The sequence below is a fragment of the Narcine bancroftii genome, chromosome 2 (genome assembly GCF_036971445.1).
Source record: "Narcine bancroftii isolate sNarBan1 chromosome 2, sNarBan1.hap1, whole genome shotgun sequence".
Lineage (NCBI taxonomy): Eukaryota > Metazoa > Chordata > Chondrichthyes > Torpediniformes > Narcinidae > Narcine > Narcine bancroftii.
This window is the reverse complement of record NC_091470.1, coordinates 22,185,125-22,201,600: the sequence shown is the minus strand read 5'-3', so window position 1 is coordinate 22,201,600 and position 16,476 is coordinate 22,185,125. Positions and strand designations below refer to the sequence as shown.

The 16,476-nt window shown below is 43.2% G+C and overlaps 2 long non-coding RNA genes across 2 annotated transcripts; one reads left to right on the top strand and one right to left on the bottom strand.

Moving 5' to 3' along the window:
* Window positions 1-7,966: 7,966 nt before the first annotated feature.
* LOC138752263 (uncharacterized) lies at window positions 7,967-10,407 on the bottom strand. Its single transcript, XR_011350460.1, has 2 exons — window positions 9,982-10,407; window positions 7,967-8,190 (listed from the first exon to the last, which is right to left on the bottom strand). It is a non-coding gene; the product is annotated as an uncharacterized lncRNA (long non-coding RNA).
* Window positions 10,408-10,563: 156 nt separating this feature from the next.
* On the top strand, window positions 10,564-16,193 carry LOC138752264 (uncharacterized). Its single transcript, XR_011350461.1, has 2 exons — window positions 10,564-11,077; window positions 16,044-16,193. It is a non-coding gene; the product is annotated as an uncharacterized lncRNA (long non-coding RNA).
* Window positions 16,194-16,476: the final 283 nt, after the last annotated feature.

Sequence of the window (16,476 nt, the reverse complement as noted above, 5' to 3'; positions counted from 1 at the left end):
ATGCATGTTCCAATCCTGATCTAGGAGCTTTTAAGAAATCAGCGGGTAGATATGGCTTTTTAGCAAGAAACTCATTTAACTGAAGAAGACCACTTGAAATTGAAAAGAGTCTGGGTAGATCAAGTCGTTTTTTTTTTCATTTAATTTCAAGGCTAGGGGAGTGGCAATTTTTTCTGAAAAATTTACCAATTAAAATTCATAATGTTGTACGGATTCTGCAGATAGATCTATAATGGTGAATTGTCAAATATTTTCTGAAATGTGGGCACCTGATGCATATGAGAATGCTTTAATAGGTGGCAATTTTAATTTATATTTGGACTCTTTCTTTAGATAGATCTTCAAGAACAGTAGTTCGGTCTAAAGCTCCACTTCAATTGATGAAGGACTGAAATATAGTTGGACATTCGGAGGAAAATTCATCCGAGAGATGGAGATTATTCTTTTTATTCTAATCAGTTTGATTCTGACTCTAAATCGATTTTTTTAAACTTTCAGCTCAAAATTAATTAAAAGTATTAAATGTTGACTATAAAGCAAGAATAATGTCTGATCATTCTCCACTGTTGATGGCAACTGAATTAGCTGAAGAGCAACAGTCAATGATGGAGATTAAATCCCACATTATTCAAAAGAAAAGATTTTTGTGATTTTGCAAGATATCATGTTAAATTAGGTTGTGATATTAATTTACAATCAATGGACGATAAGCTTATTATTTGCGACTCATTGAAAGTATGTTTCATTCCTGATCTAGGAGGTAGACTGTTGGTTGGAGGTTGCTTAGAGGCAGCTCCTCATGTACTTTAGAGATGTTACATTTAGACCCGAAAACAGAAAATCCCGGAAATACTCAGAAGATCAGGTAGCCTCAATGAAGATAACATTTCTGGTCAAAGAAGGTTTGTCAGATTTCTGACACCTGCATGTCTTTTTTATATTATTTTCTTAAGTTGAAGCCTCACCTGGTCTCAAAATCCCATGCCTAACTTTGAAGATCTTATCGATTTCCTAGTGAATTTCAGGCTCATTTTCCTAGCAATAGCAGTTTATTTGGCCCTCTTCATGTCCTGTTGGAGCTTTCAGTGTATCATATGGGTGCTGTCTTTCATCAATTACAGTCGTGACTCCACTTGCTTATTGATGCGCTATCAATAGCAGGAAAGACTAGAGTTGCAGAACAACAGGCTTTTATTTAAAATAAACGTGAAGGTCATCCTGTGCTGTGAGCCAGGCTTTCTGGGGAGGGGTTATGGCATTGGAGCCTTTATGCAGGGTCAAGAGGGCGGAGCCATGGGTTCAGTCACAGGATAGGGCGGAGCCATATTAATGTGGTTCACCGCACATTTGGGTAATTAAGCACATTTTAAAATAATAATAAGACCATGGGAGCAGTCTGCCCCACCATTTAATCATGAGCTGATCCATTTTCCCACTCAGCCCCACTGCCCGGCCTTCTCCCCATAACCTTTGATGCCCGAGATAATCAATAACTAATCAATCTCTGTCTGAATTACACCCAATGACCTGCCCTCCACAATCACCTGTGACAACAAATTCCACGGATTTACCACCCTCAGGCAATTATAGATATATAAAGAGAACTCGATGTTATCAAGTTGTTCGATAAAATAACTTGACAAATGGGTATATTGATTATAATTGAATCAATTAACAGTAATATAAATAATCATTCTCTCTTTGGTCTTTACTTCTAATGGTCTGAAGGAAGGAAAATAAACATCCTCTGGAAAAGTGTAGAAAATTTAAAAATTAGCCAAAGTTCAATTTGTAACGGTGACGAAAACCACGACTTTTGGGTCTGAATGCAAATAAGAATTCAGTGGGTCATATTTTCCAAAAATGTTTCATCAATCTTGACTGTCAATTCAACAATAACTAAATAGGACTAGGTCTTAATTAATTTTTCATCATTTGTGATACAAAATCTGCCAATTATCCTCTCAGTTTTGGACATGATGATTCATCAAAGGTTTTTTTTAAATGTTCTTCACACAATAAGCAATTTGGTTTGAATTTTTATTCATTTTTCTGTGGAAATAAATATAAGCTGCATAGATGTACCAATAATTGGAATCCAGAAGTAGGAAAATAATTCAATTTAACCCTGGCTGTGTTTTCATGAGTAACACATTTTTAAAATGAAACTTAAGTGGCTGCAATTAATACATCAATTAAATATGATTAAAACACTGTTTAACTTTGTAATTTCAATATTCTTCATAACTATTTTAATCAGGTGCCATCTCTGGTAGATATTTTGATTCATAATATTATTGGGCAAAACTTATGGCACAAAATCATGGCACAAAAGAGGCCCTTTGTTCAAAGGTCTCCATTCTGGCCAAGGTACAAGATATTTAGGTGGCACTCATATTCTGCTCAAAAGGTAGGGGTTGTGGAGAGTGTGACTGGGATCAGGGGCGGTATGACCATTAGGGCAACTAGGCAACCGCCTTGGGTGCAGACCTCAGAGGGGGGCACTGTTGAAGAGAGATTCCAACAGCTCTGGCACCTCTGCGCCAGGAATGACGTGATTCTGACTAGCCCACCGGTCATCATTCACACCCCCCACCCTACCCCGCTCAGCGCCCCGCAATGTTCAGCCTGAACTAGGACGCAAAGTAGTCTGGTACTTTGTGCTGACTGGGATGGGATGTGTCCTTTTTTGGGTGCACCTATAAAATATTGGTGAGGGTTATTGAGGACATGTTGAATTTCCCCAGGCTTCTGATTAAGTAGAGGCAATGGTGGCGCACCTGCTTGGCTTTTGCATCAAGACAAGTCAAATCGTCTTCTGATCACACAGGTAGAACCCAACGAAAGAGTGTTCTCAGGTTCTGAGTGCAAAATACCCAGCCTCCACAACCAGACAAACAATACATTTGCAGGACAAGTATTCATTGTATACAATTTATACAAATAAATAAATAGTTTCATAAATATGAGCGTCTCAGGTGGTCAGTGTGAGCAGTTCCTTTGGTCGTTCAGCATTCTCAGTGCCTGTGAGAAGAAGCTGCTCCTCAGCCTGGTGGTGCTGGCTCTGATCCTCCTGGATCTCTTCCCGATAGGAGCAGCTGAAAGATGTTGTGTGCAGGGTGAAAAGGGTCCTCAATAATCTTTTTGTGCCCTCTTCGGACAACAATCCAGGTAGATCACGTCGATGGGGCAGAGGGAGACTCCACTGATTCTCTCTGCCACATTCATGGTCCTGTGGATTGACCTCTGATCTATTTCTCTGCAGTGGTGGTTGTCACACTGTGACACAGATAGCGCTCCTGTTGAAGGTTGACATAATGCTTCAGTCTTCTCAGGAAGTGCAGTCGCTCTTGCAGCCTCCTGACAAGTGAGATGTTGAGTGTCCACCATAGGTCACTAGTTAAGTGAACTTCATGGAACTTGGCAGAGTTGTTGATGCGTAGTGGAGGGTGATCATTCCTGGTCCTCCTGAAGTCCACCATCATCTGCTTCATCTTGTCCACAAGGTTGTTACCCTCGCTCCGTTTCACAAGATTTTGCTGTTGCAGACGAGGCCGACTGTCGTGTCATCTGCAAACTTGATGATACCGTTGGAGTTGGATCTGGTGATGCAGTCGTGGGCCAGTAGCTGAGCACCTGGTTCTGAGGTGTGCCAGTGTTTAGCCCATCTGTGGTCTTTCGGTCAGGAAGTCCAGAATCCAGTTAGGGAGAGGGATGTTGAGTCACAGTCAGGACAGCTTCTCCCCCAGGCTCTGGAGTATGATCACATTTAACGGCGGGCTGAAGTCAACAAACAGCTGCCTGGCCTCGTCCTCCAGGTGGGTCAAGACGAAATGAAGGGACAAGACTAGAGCATTGTCTCAATGGGGTTGGAACAGGACAGTTTACTGATATTCAGTGCTGTCTGTTTGTATGTTCTCCCCGTGTCTACATGGGTTTTCTCCGGGTGCTCCGGTTTCCTCCCACACTCCAAAATGTAGGTTAATTTTGGTGTAATTGGACAGCACGAGTTTAAATTACTGGAATGAGCTTCTACCATGCTGTAAGTTAAATAAATAAAAAAAGCAATTAATTAATTGGGGAGAAAAATAAATTAAATTAAAAAACCTACAAAACAAACGCTCTCCACAATCTCCACTTCAGCATCCATATCACAGATATGTGTTCCAACCCACTTTCTGAAGTCATTGACCAGTTCCTTCACTCTGCTGTCACTGAGGGAGAGGCTGTGTTCCTGACACCACGCCACTAGGTTCACTTCTTCCTCTACTCTGTCTCATCGATATTTACGATCCGTCCTTCCACTTCCCCAGGGAACTGACATTGGTTCCACGAACCATAAAGCTGTGGCCCTCCATCAAGGCGATTGGATCTGTCCTCCTATCCCTGCTGATCCGTCAGCGCACTATTGGACAACCTGACTCTTGCTACTAACTCCAAGGTAATAAGAGTCTGCATCCAATTGGTCGAGTCCCACACTGCTTGATTTCTGCAATCTCCCTGACTGAAGCTGACGGCCTTCCACCAGCTACACTGAAGCCATGAAGCAGGACAATGGAAAAAGAACCAAAGCAGTTTAGAAAGATTACGCATTTATTTTAGTGGGCAATGTGGCGTGATTCACGATTGCTTAAATTTGTTTCTGTCTTTCCTATTTATCTTTCACTGTTCCACGAGAGCGAACGCAACCTGTAATGAGCAGAGCTGAAACGAAGATAAAGGGTGGATCAGATGGGAATAAAGGGAATTGGGATTGCAGCAGGTTGAGTTCATAACCAGCCTGGGTGGGAACGGACTGACGAGGTTGTCACCTTCGCTTCCTCTTTCTCCCTCTTCCCCCACAGCTGGCAACAGGGGGGTGTCCTTCACAATGGCCAGCAGGAATCTCTGATAGGTCACCTTCCCCCTGAAAGGCCCAGGTAGTAGAAGCTTTGTTTACCCTCCAGGTGCAAGTACAGGGAAAAACTCCTTTGTCCTGACCAACCTCCTGTCTAACCTGTCAGATAATCTTCCGGGTTAGAACATGGATTGGCATCACATTCAGTCAAGGACACCTTTCTCCATGGAGAGGCCTGCAGCAGAGCATGGTTGTGTGTTGGCTTTGCTTGCATGAAATTTTTAAATTCCACCTCTACTACATATTATTTTAAAATAGTGGTAGAAAATGCAGCAAGCAAATATCTCCATTTTCTGCCTGGATGGAGGTAAATGCAGAAAAAGTCATTGTTGCCATCACCTTGACCGCCTCTGACAACACAGTACATACTCTGTCTGATTTGCAATTGTGGCCGCAGGTGGTGACAGGTTTTACCCCTGCTGCCCCTGTTGGACATCTCCCATGTTCCGTCCAGCTGAGGTTCAGTGTGGAGAATTGCCCCTGGGCAGTCTCTGGCCTTTCTTTCCTTTCCCTTGTCTCCATTGCTCGCATTATGCCCACTGTTAACTCTCCCAGACACGCTGTGTGGAAACGACCTGCTCGCAGGTAGCCCCGTGGGGCAGCAGGCACAGCCCCAGCAATTCGAGTTCTGCTCTCATCTCCGGTACTGCCTCTGAGGGATTTGCGTGTCCTGCCTGTGACCATGTGGGTTTCCTCCCAATGCTCTGGTTTCCTCACACATCCCAAGGACACACAATTTGGTACATTACATGCCCACTGCAGATGGTTGCGCATAGTAGGCCAAGATGAAGCCATGTTATTGTTCGTCTTTCAAAGGCTCTGTGGAGAGGACGAACCAGATGTAGTGACGGTTAAATGTTTTCAAAGAATGTGACTAAAAACAAAATAAAAATGCTTAAAGGTTTATATAGGTTTGCACAGTATAGAAATGTTGTCTTTTAAACTGTTTATTCTTAATGCAGGAGTATTATTTCACTATTGTGACAGTTCGTCTCAAGCAACCCGGAAAACACATTTATCCGACATCTACCAATTCCCATAGGTGCCAGATACCAGGTATAGTAAAGTATTTACTATACTATACTTTACTGTTTATTGTAGCCGAGATGTTATTGTCAGCAGCTGGGCCAATATTTCTTTCTAATTGCCTCTGAATAGAATTGCCATTGCAGAGGGTAGATAGATGCCAGCCACATTTCCTCCCCGAAGGAACATTGGGACCCAACCAAGATCTTTCATGCACACTGTTACTCCAGACTGAATCAATTTGAATTCCCCTGCTCCCCTGTGGGAATTTGAACTCACTGAGAGAGGCCACAGCAGCTGCATAGGCAATGGTAATCCTGGGAACATTGAGGGCAGTCAGTCCTGGTTTAACCCTTTCTCCAAGGAAACCAATGTCATTGGGCCTGAAGGGTGTGTGGCTTTTCCCCTGGGTGCTCCAGCTTCCTCCCATCCTCAAAAAGTACAGGGGCTGTCAGCTGATTGGTGCATTTGGGTGGCACGCATTCTTTAAAATGTTGACTGGGAGAGAGAATCTAACTGCTTCCCATTCTTTAGTTTACAATTCAACAAGTCTAGGGCTGATAAGGACCTCCTTATTTGGCAAAGCTGTAAAAGACTATTAACCATTGAGTATGGGCCACGAACCTGATTAACAAAATCTCAAGAGATTTCTAAGAAACGCACTTACACGGAGCAGTCTGTTCAAATGTTCTACAAAACAGGAAGTTTTGTCTTTATCAATTTGTGGCTTGTAAGCCATGAGTCTTTTGGGGGGGGGAGACTCATGGCATTGCTTTTTGCTGTAACAGTGTTCTCACGCATTGCAAAGTGATTAAAATTTTGTCTTGCAGCTGTATTTGTGTTTGTTTTCAAGCAACCTCAGGTCCACTTTAACACAAACTCATGGGTTGGAAGGATCTGTTACCGTGCTGTACATCTAATTTATTGTTTAATTTAAAAAACAGATTGACAAAGGCAGCATCAACTTCTCCTGGATGCTAGTGCAGAAGCCCAACCTTAGGCTCTGATGATTAAAGGCTGCATTTAAATTGAATTGTTGTTCCTTGTCACATTTATAGTGAAAAGCTTTATTTTGTGTGCTATCCAGGCAAGCCACTTCATACTCCAATACAGCAGGTAGTGCAAGAAAGAAAAAGCGTAAGATAAAAACACAGAAATACTGGAGGAACTCAGCCAGTCTCGCAGTGTCCATAGGAAGTAAAGATATACAAGCAACATCACAGGCCTGAGCCCTTCGTCATGGTAAAGTAATGTAGGGTGTAGCATTACAGTGAGCTGAAGAGTGCTGGATATTGTGTTGCAAGAACAAAGTACAAGCGTGCAGAAAACCACAGTTAAATATTGTCATTTCGAATCCCGTGCTGTCTATAAGGAGTTTGTACATTCTCCCTGTGTCTGTGTGGGATTTGCCCGGGAACTCCAATTTCCTCCCACCTTTCAAAACGTTACTTAAGTGTAGGTTAATGGGGTGTAAATTTGGCACCACAGACTCGTAGAGCCGAATTGGCCTGTTACAGTACTAGATGTCTAAATTTAAAATAAATCTTTTACCAATGAGTGGCTTATTTAAGAACATGATTACATCAGGAAAGAACATGCTCTTGAATCTGGATATTTGTGCTTTCAGGGTTCTGTTATCTTCTGCCCAAAGGAAGGGGGGAGGGCAGGATGGGGTCATTAATACAAAATGTAGAGTGTCATACAGCTTTTTTGTTGAAGTAGCTTTCGATCTTGAGAGAACATTTTTTCCAACAAAAGCTGCCTTATATTTGAGTAGAAAGTTGCAGGGATAGCCTTCAGTTACACACAGTGTGGTTTTGACATTCGATTTCACACTGGGCTTCGGAAAATAAGATGCCTCACTAAAAAGGGACAATAATCTTTAATGTTTTTAAAAGAGCTTGGGATTGGAAGAGACAGGACAAATTAGTAAATTAATTCAGTGCTGTTCCCATTTTTTTATAGAGGTGTGTGTTTCTGTCCCCACAAAGCTTTTTGGTTATCTGTCTGTAGTGCTATCAACTAGACATGACAGATCAGAAGTTGAGATTAATAGGCTTTAATCACTATAAATTCACAGGCATATCTTGCATGCTGTTGGCCCAATTCCAAGGCAGTACTGAGGGAGGGGGATTGGGCAATACCGCCTTTATTAGGAATCCTGAGGGAGAGGAGTTACAGTTATCAGGGGCGGGCCAACCACTACAATGCCTGTAACACAGTGTTCCACCACACTGTCAAAGGATCGACTGGATTCTGAACAGCTTCTGAAAAAAATAAATGAGCATATAAAAATGATGGTGCAGTTGGCAAGCTACCTTTGTAATAATGCTCTAACAGTTTAATTCCACTTCTGGTCAATTTATGTTTTCTCCTTCCTATTTTTAATATTAATTTGGAATGTTTTCCCATTGAGATGTTTGTTGCAGAAATTGTTGCACGAATCGAAAATACAACGAAGGAGAAAAAGGCCAACTGCACATTAAATAAACCCCTGGATTCGCTGCGACACCTACAGGCTCATTTACTCAAGCGCTAGGATGCAATTGGCTTCAGCCAATCATGTAAATTCATTTGGCTGCATCAAGAATGAAGTCTCCCTGTCAAATCCCAAATCCTCAGGGTGGCAATTAGACACAAGTAGGGACAGCGAGTTGCTCTCGACTGAAAGCTGGCGCGACAGCCACCCAAGTGGAAAGGCGAGGCGCATAAACGTGCTTGTTCCCATGGTTGCAGCGTTCGATCAATACCAACCATACTGGACACATCAGCCCTTCTTCAATTACCATATTTGATGGTGTATAAGATCCACTTTTTTTCCCTCCCAAAAATGTCCCTTGGGATGAGGGCAAAGTTGAGGTCTCTGGTAGGCTAATGTTTACCCAGACGCTGTAGACTAGCAGTACTTGTACCTTGCCTAACTCTGTAACACTAATATCAACCCAAATATCTTCATTTGATCATAGCTGGATGTTCTGTGATGAGTATCTTCATTTAACACCCAACTCTAAAAGGTTAGGCAGTCCAGCAGGTTGCTACTTCATGCTTTTGGAATCTTTTGCCCACGTTCGTGCCTGAACACTTCAAAGGTAAAGACACACAGTGGTCCTAAATTAATGATGACCAAGCCCGGAACAACGCTGGACTCAGAAAGCCAAGTGACGCTAGCATGCGGCAATGCTGATAAAGGACAGAAAGAACAGCAGCCAGCCATTTGGCCCCTCGAGCCCTCGCCACCATTCAACAAGAGCATGTGACATCTGGCCATGGACTCAGCTCCACTTGCCCAGACCTGACCTTGTTTGAAGCTACTCGAGCAGTCACCACAATTTAACACATGAATCCTTCTGCAGAGCACTGATTTTTTAAAATGTTAAATTTAACGATACAACGTGGTAGAAGCCCATTTCGGCCATTGAAATCCATGCCGCCCAATTACACCTACCAACCCTGTACATCTTGGAAGGTGGGAGGAAACCAGAGCCCTTGGAGAAAACATGCACAGATCACGGGGAGAACGTCCAAATTCCTTATAGACAGCGGCAGATGTACATATTGCAGATAAGGGCTGATGAGCTGCTTGGTTAACATTGGCCATGCATTCGGTGATAGCCACCATGGGGCCTGATGCCAGTTCTGTACAGACACAATTGGGATGGTGACCTACTCCATTGGCACATTTCTGGATGCCGCAATGTGTCACACCTGCCTCTGTTCCTGCATAAGCAGGAGACAGCAAAACCAAGGAGAAGACTGTGGACTTCAGGAGGAAGTCAGGAAACATGAACCAGTCCTCATCAAGGCCTCAGGAGTGGAGAGGGTTCAAATTCCTGGGTGTCAACATTCTGAGGATCCGTCCTGGTGCCTCCAAGTCGATGCAGTCATAAAAAGGCTCGCTAGCTGCTATACTTTGTAAGAAGTTTGAGGAGAGTCGTTATATCACCGAAGACTCTCAAAGACCTGTACATGGAGAGTATCCTGGCTGGTTCCATCACTGTTTGGCACCTCTGTATCAACACTTAGGACAAGAAAAAATTCCAGAGGTTTGCTCAACTGACCTGCAAAATCATGGGCACCAGTTTTCACTCCATCGAGGGCATCTACAAGAGGAGGTGTCTTAAGAAAGCAGCCTCTTTCCTCAAGGACCCCCACCACACAGGCCATGCCCTCTTCACTCTGCTACCATCGGTAGAGGAGCCTGATGACGAGCACTCAGCGGCACAAGGACAGCTTCTTCCCCGCTGCCATCAGATTCCTGAATGAACAATGAACCACACTTTGACTTTTCCTTGCACACTTTTTAACTTTAGTTTGTAAGGTTTGTTTGCACTGCAATACTGCTGCAAAACAACAAATTTCATGACACGTTCATGACAATAAATTCTGAGCTCATGGAAAGAGTGTAGTGTGTCAAATAACTCAAAGACTTGTTGACTCAAACCAAGGCTTCTATTACCAAAAGACTGGAGCATAATACATCGAGGTCGACCAGTCCAGACTGACCTGGGTCTGGTTAGGTGCAGCCCTTTATGACCTGGCCAGTAGGCGTGGCTACGGCTCTCAGCCAATCACTATCACTATATGCAAATATATACAAATATAAACAGTGGTGATAGGATCCCACACTATCACAAAGAGCAAACCAACATCAGGAGGTAGAAAACAACCATTCACCTTGATGGCTTCATGTCAGATCCCAAGGGAACAACATCACTACTCCTCATTTCCCATTTCTCCTGCAAGCTATTCAGTGTCCCACATCTCCATCTATTGTCCTTTGATTCTTTTCACCATTAACTTTCTCTAAGGGGAGGGGGATCATGCACAGTTGCCATTTAACCCACCGACATATCTTTAGGCTGTGGGAAGAAATTGGAGCACCTGGAGGAAACCTCGAGGGCCCTGAGGAGCTGTGACACAGCATCACTACCCTGCACACCATTGCACTGACCAACCAACAGCCCTGCTCTTTCACGAGAGCTCTGCAATTTATCCCCCTTCACATGTCTTATGAAGGAAGGTTGACAGGGGCGGGGAAGCAAGGAAGGATGAGAGGTGACTTCGTAAGATTATGAGGGGCTTAAATAGGATGGACGGCCAGCACCTTTTTTTTCGGGAGTGACAATAGGAAATATCAAAGGACGTCTGTTTAAGGTGAGTGGAGGGACGACGTCAGAGGGATGATTTTTTTTAAAAAATAGAGTCGTTGGGTGCCTGGAATGCATTGCCGAGGGTGGTGAAGGAGGCTGGTACAATTGGGACATTCGAAAGATTCTTAGATAGGCACGTGGATGTAAAAAAACCAGAAGGTTATGGGCGTGAGGTGGAGTTGGTTTTACAACATGGTGGGCTGAGTGGCCTGAACTGGAATGTTTCCTTTTTAAAAATTATGACTGATTCTGCTTCGGCAACATGTTGCTTTCCAGATGACAGCTTGCATTTAAATGTTTCCTTTGTGGACTCTGGCGAGAAGTGAAGATTATGTAACTTACTGTACTCTCTGTGGTTAAAGAGAGAAAGATCTGGACTATAATTGCACTGCATTACACAACATCACAGGAATAACCCTGATGCACCATCAATTACTCAATTGAGGTTGAGAAACCAACTCACTAAAGAACGAAGGCAGGTCCATCCTGCTCGACTGTCCTGGCCTGAGGAGGGGTGCTGTAGGGACAGCCACCTTTATACAGGAGCCTGTGGGGAGGGGGGGGAGGGGGCGCAGGTACAGCTGGCCAATGGTGTGCCCGACCACACAAATACATACAGCAGTTGTTTACCACAAACCCATCGAAATGCAGTTTCCACAGGAGGACAGAGACTACTATAACCCATTGTTTTATGCAATAAACCAGGCATATGGACAGTGAGAAAATCTACCGAAACACAAAGGATGCACATCACATCAAATCTAAAAGGAATGAAATGCTCTCATTGTTATTTAGTGTTATTTATTGTTATTGATTACATTTGGTTTCCTTCCTACTGGAACTAATTATATTTATGGGAGGGAAAATGCTAAAAAAAATGTGTTCTTGTGGGAACAGTTATTTATAGACAGTATAACCTTGTCCACAATTGCTATTGAAGCACTTGAACACATTGAATTATCATGTTCTTTTCTGAGAAACCTAAATGGACGGACATCTTCTTTTACTTAATTAGCTGGTAATTAAAATCTGCTGTGGCTTTGAGGTCGTGTTGTATGGTACAGAGGGCCACGCGAACAGTGATAAAGACAGGCACCAAAATAGCTGCGGAAACATTTTACTTTCTCCGTCCAGCCTGCGTTCATTTGCACTTCAGAAACAACCCAATTAAAAGATGATAACAGTAGATATTACTTCTTCATGAAATTACATAATATACCGAGGAAGTGGTTCTTGGAGAATATTAATGAGATTATCATCTTGAATGCCCATCGGGTAAGGATAAAAATCTCAGTGCTTCAAATCTTTTATGATTGGAGGCCTCTGTAGTCCAAAGGCTGAGGAAATCTGCAGCGATTTTTACCACTGAAGGAATCTCCTCATTATGGTTGTATCTTTGGAGCACGGTTTTCAATTTCTTTTTAAACTGTTGCTTCTTTCCAAATATGGCTCAAAACATCATTCTGTTAAACTGTGAGTGACAGATTAACCAATTGTAAGACACAGTCTGGAATTATGATAACTGTGGGATTTCAAACTCAACCCAATTTAAGCAATAGTTTGTTGAATACCATTTCATCTGGATAGATTGATTCAAGAATTTCAGTTTTTAATATTTATTGACATTGATTATCGATTTATTATCCTATAGTATGTTCCCTTCCAGGAAAAAGTAGCTTCTATGGCATCACTAATGAATGGAACCGAGTTCAAATTTTACCCTTTTATTCCTGGTTCTAAACATTCACTAAGTTTGGGCGTTCAGGGAGTAGACGCATTCTTGCTGTACAAATGTGATGTTTTCTTTTGCTATATGCTTCCCGTTGTTACAGCATCATCAGGACAGAAAGGGGGCCTTTCACCCCACTGCGTCCACATTGGCTGTGATGCCCACTGGCCTATTTTAGGTCAGCATCCCCCCCCCCCCCACCACCTTTCCTATCCAAGTACCTTTTAAACCAATGGTTCTCAACCGTTTTTCTTTCCATTCACATACCACTTTAAGCAATCCCTTGCTAATCACAGAGCACCGACAGCACAGGGAATAGTTCAAGTGGTATGTGTGGAAAGAAAGAGGTTGAGAACCACTGTTTTAAACCTTGTCATTATATCTGCATCTTACTACCTTCTCTGGCAGCTCATTCCAGATATTCATTACCCACTGTATGAAAAACTCACCACTCCGATCTCCTTTAAATTCCCTTCTCGCCTTAAACAACTCACCTGCCCTGGGATGACCTCTATTTCCAGACTCACCTGCCTGGGGAAAAGGCTCTGACTGTCTGACCTATATCAGTGTTCCTCATTGTTTTAGAAAGCTCCGTGAGGTCACCCCTCAGCTTCTCACATTCCAGTGAGAATAAACCCAGTGTAAAGTCTTCCTTCCTATTCATTTATATAGTCGCTTGCAGGTTAAGTTAGGCATTTGTCTGCGAAGCGTTTCTTGCACCAATCAGTACCGAAGTCCAGATGAATTTTCTCAATACTAAACACTATACTAAAAAGGGCTGATGTCTGTAAAATACTGATTTATCTTTAACAAGCAACTTTCCTTACCAAATATCCTTGTAAGACATACTATTTAACCAGTAACTTGATATTTACCATTGCATAGTAAAGTGGTCAACAGAAATTGTCAACCCCTAACTCACCCAAATCCTGGTTTACAACTGCCGATGCTGGCTGTACAACCCCATTTTAAGCGTGTGCATTATTCCTGCATGTGCTCTTTTGTGTGGCACACTGGCTCCAGCTCCCACCACTGCGCTGCTGGAGCCAAGCCGAGCGTGCACGCGCCACCACGCTGCAAGGAACAGCCAGGGCCAAGCTGAGTGCGCGTGCGTCACCCTGCTCCATGGTGAATGCGAACTGGCAGACACGGCGTCAGCCCTCTCGCATGCACTGACAGGAAAAGGCCTGCAGTCTCCCTTGGACACTGTTGACACCTACGACTGCAACAGACAAGGATTGAACCTGTGGCTCTTACTCCCAGCCTTTTCAATCACTCCCTATGACTATACGCCTCCACCTAAGACAACATCCTGGTGAAGGTCTCTCTATTGCTACCACATCCTTCCGGTAGTGTGACGATCAAAATGTACATAATACTGCAAGTCTGTTCTAATCAATGCTTTGAACAGGTTCAGCATGACATCCTAACTCTTATACTCAACGCTTCAACAAGTGTAACAAATGCCTATTTCATGGTCCTATCTAAGATCAAGTTTCAATTTATTGTCATGTAATAAAACGTGTATTATTGTTTTTGCCTGCTGTAAGCCAGACAGACTTGGCATTGGCAGAAATTGCCTGAGGCGCCTTTTAGAATCAAAGAGAAGCAAAAGAGAGGATCCCCCTCCACCCCCCCACCCCCCAGAGTCACTGAGTGTCCGTGGATGAGCCCCAGTGCTCCCACAGCCTCTGCAGCCACACAGAGTCCAGTCCAAACCACTGGCAACCGAGATCCAGATCCCAACCTCCAAGTCTTCACTTTCAAGGCCCCAAGCTCTCCAAGGGCCCTCTCTACATACACCGTCCAATGTTCCTTTCCATTTATTCCATATATCGTACCAGAATTCGACCTCTGGTCAATGGAACATTACACTGAGTTCCTGTCTGCGCAATCAGGTAGACGTTGAACTTGCTCAACACTGTGGGACAACTAGTTGAACTGTTGTCTCACGTCTCCAGTTACCTGGGTTCAATCCTGACCTCTGGCACTGTCTCTATGGACTTCACTCATTTTCATTGGGAATGATGAGTTCCTCCGGTTCCTCTGCTCTCCTTCCACATCCCAAAGTCACATGGGCTGTCAAGTTCATTGTAAATCATTCCTAATATGTAGGTAAATGGCATAATCTGTGGTAGGGCTGATTGGATTGTGAGAAAAGGTTGCAGTGAAAATTAGTTTGGGAATGGGATAGCTTTGTCTATCATCGTAGACTATCAAACATAGGAGCAGAAGCAGGCCATTAACCCCATCAAATCCCACCATCCTGGCTGATTTACTCTCCTTTTCAATCCCATTCTCCTTTCCTTCTCCCTGTGGCCCTTGATTCCTTTCCTAATCAAGAACAGATCCAATTCTATCTAATGACTTGGCTGCCACTTCACGTATTGAAGGGTCTCCGTCTTTATGTCAAATTGAAATCGCACATACTATTTTGAAGATCAACAGGAAACAAAAATATTTAAAAATTATTCTCCAGAAGGAGACGATTTAATCGTTATTTTCATAAGGACCAAACCTGATTAAGGGGAATAAATTTAAGATGGAGATGAGGAAAAACTGTTTTTCCCGAAGCAGATGAGGCTACTTCATTAAACTTATTTAGTTAGATAGATTTTTACATTAAAAAAAAGGAATGAAGGAATATGGGTCGGTGGATTTGAGTCAATGATCAGATCAACCATGATCTCATTGAATGGCGGAGTAGGCTCGACGGGCAAAATGGTCGATTCCTGCTCCTATTTCTTATGTTCTTACTAGACTTTAGGTTAATTCTATCTCTAATATTTTACCCTGCACTTCCAAATGCATGCAGGTACTTTCTAACTGCAATACCAGTTTCTTCCTCGATCTGTGTGAGCTTCAGAGATTTACCATTGGGGTGAAATCGACTTCTCTCAACCCCTTCTCCAATCCTTCTACCAATTAATTCAAATCCATGCCCCTTGGTTCCTATCGCAAGGGGAGCTTAGAAGAATGAAAGGCTCAGCAGTGTGATTGAGTGATATCTGCTCATCCTCCCTTTCCTCTATCCTTCACACCGGGGTGGGAGTCTGTTCTCAGACATCTGAAAAGCAAAAGGGAACAAGGAATAAATCTGGTGAGGAACTTGTCTAAGTCATCGACTCTGTGAGCCATTAAAATACCTTATACCGTTAAAATAGATTGATAGTTGGGGGAAATAGAGAGAGAGAGAAAATGAAGATTGCATATGTAAATACCGTCACTACATTTCTTACAGAATATGGTGGAACACGGTGGTGCAGGTGTGATCTCACTCGACTGTACAGGCTGGCCTGCCTCCGACCCTATAAGATTCCTAATAAAGGCTGATGGCCATAGGCTCCTCCCTCCATCCCAGCCTTGGATCTGGGCCAGCAGCATGTAGAGACGTGTCTGTTTTATCAGTGTTTGATCTCTTACTTCGCGTCTGCTTGTGGTTATTGATCGCGCTACACAGGATTCAAGCACCTCATTAATTTTTTTACATTTTAAAATTTTGATGCACAGCATGGTAACACACCATTATGTGCCACTCAATTTACACCCAATGAACCTACGTCCTGATACATTTTGAATGGTGGGAGGAAACTAGAGCCTCGGGGAAAATCCCCACAAACACAATGTACCAACTCCTTACAGACAGCACGGGTTTCAAACCCCGGTTCCGATCG